We start from the raw sequence: 2,632 nt of genomic DNA, 5'->3' as shown, positions 1-2,632 counted from the left end.
GCACAAGACTACAGAGGAGCTACACATTTAACACACTGGATATATTACAGTTAATAAGAAGAGAAACCATTTAAACATTAATTTTAATAGGACAATTAAACGGGTCCTGATAATTCGATTCTCAGAAGGCAAGTGTCTCTTCTTCCCAAAAAGAAGAAATCACCTGGTCTTCTTCTGAGAAGAAGAACCACGTGATTTGGGCAAGAACCAATCCTGTGCCTAATAAGGAAAAGTCCACCAATGGGAATTTTTCCACGCGGTTTTAATATTTAAATTAGACACAGAGGTTCGAAAAACACAGAAAATGACAAAAAATTACGTTAAACGGGAAGACTATAAAATTAAAGCAGATAAACAGAAAATAAACAGGGGTTGCAGAAATGAACAAGCTTGAGTTAGTTTTAAAATGAAAACAGACAATATAGAGATATCACAGTAGCACAGTAGCCGGCAGTATCAACAGCTGACAGATAAGGCTTGTCATCAATTTTGGCGCAATTCACTCTAACCTAATTATTGAAAATAAGGTAGTAAACATTGGTAGGCAGTTGACGAATGACTCTGACAATAAATTGGTAATTATACGAAATAATACTGTAAGAATTTAATAAAACTATAATTAAATGAGTTTTACATAATTTGACGTGAGTACATTTGATTTATGCCTCAATATACATTAATTTTAGAAAATATGCTGGCATAGGCTTTGTATCCTGACAACTTCAGAAGAATTGTACATGAGAAAGAATTGGAATGAATATAGTCTGTATGGTGACATTCATAATTATTCAACTAGCGGCAGGTTGAATGTCAGAATTGATTCTCACCAATATGCAAATACTCATAGGAATTGGAGAAATATGTCTATTAAGTTATTCAATGAGCTTGCCCATGAAGTGAGACTGTTGAGCATATCACTATTCAAAATACACAAAAGAGACTTACTTATCGAACAATGTCTTCATTCTGTTAGAGAGTTTTTTGAATAACTTCATACGTTTTCTGTTTAAGAGCTTATTTGTTGTTTTCATGAATGAGAATACTGATAAAGCCCACATATAGCTCATAATATATTTATTATGAGTGACCCCTGTTCAAATAATTACTATTGATTTGAATACTGCTGTTTATTGCTATTTGCCATCTGTTGTATTGACTACTCTGATTTTTAATTTTATTGTATATTTGACATTTGTTGCAACACTTTATGTTTTAAACAATAGAGGATTATGATTAATTGATTGAAATATGTGTATTTGGGTGCGTGGTCCACTGGAGAGGAAAAATTGATGTGGGGGTGCTGAAAAGGGTGAGGGAAGGTTCACTGGCTTACTACTCAGTCAAGTCAGTATATTTTTGATGAAAGAGAGATCTATAAGAGAACAAAGAACCAAGTATACGTATACAAGTATCAGTAATTGACCGAGCAAAGTGAGGTCCAAGTTTCAAGTCGATGGCTTCGCATTTGGTTCATTATGACATGTTGTATGTATTTTAATTTTTGTTCCGCATTTAGGGCAGAACGTGGCAATGGATTTTCATTAAATTTGACAGATAGTCCTTCTCAACTACGCGTCGACGTATATATAGGTTTTTCTTCCATTCCAAGGATAATGAAAAAGGAAAGGAGTCTCCTTCATACGTCAATATCCTTTTCTCACCGATATCTCGCAGACACGACAGAACAGGGAAAAATTTACTCCGATGGAAAATATTGGAGGAGGCTGTGGTTTATAACTGCGCGAGGTCTAATGTTCACAGAGCTACCAGTTGAACCACTCTTGCTGTACGAGAGTGAAAGCTGGCCCATGAGATCATTCCATGAGAATAGAATGAGGACGTTGAATATGAAATGCCATATAAAAACATTGAGGATGACAGGAAGGGATTGAATTCGAAACACCAGAATAAGAGAGGAAGATGGCATGAGAGATGTAAGAGAGAGGATTGTAATGAGGCAGCTTAAACTCAAATAGTATGGACATGTACATTGATGACAGTGGAAAGACACAACAATTATGTGAATATAGAGTGCAGGGAAGGAGAACTGCAGAACGACCGAGGTACTCATTTGGGGACAGAATTGAGGTGATTGGAAGGAGAAGAGGGAGACGGTTCCGGAGATAAGAAAGATTAGACAGAGAAGACATGAGAAGGATAGACAGACGGTATGGAAGAACGGGTCCAGTCGAGCTACCTCAACGCTAAAGGCATGGTGTGGAGTGACGGCGACGAAGAAGAAGAAGAAGAAGAAGAAGAGAGAGAAGAAGAAGAAGAAAAAAAGAGAAGGACAAGAGAAAAGGGATTTAGCAAATAAAACTTATAAATATTTTGTAATTGTTCAGTTGAGCCACCTTGCCCAATGCGAACACATGTTCAGTCTTAATTCTTAAATAATGTCTCCAGTCTTAAAATAATTGCTTCTATAGTTTTCCATATTAGAAACCTTTTTATATTTGGTTTTGAGTCGATATGCTGTTCAAACATAGCAGAAGGGGGATGTGTCAAAATTCTAGGGATTGAAGGAGAGTCAGGAAGGCAGAGCCGTTTCTGGGACGTGTTCCCTTTATAAAAGTTACCACTCTTTTCAAACATTTTTATACACACCCGATGAAGGGAGGGGTGGAGTTAG

This window comes from Nilaparvata lugens, chromosome 1 (genome assembly GCF_014356525.2).
Source record: "Nilaparvata lugens isolate BPH chromosome 1, ASM1435652v1, whole genome shotgun sequence".
NCBI lineage: Eukaryota > Metazoa > Arthropoda > Insecta > Hemiptera > Delphacidae > Nilaparvata > Nilaparvata lugens.
Note: the sequence above shows the minus strand (reverse complement) of the source record.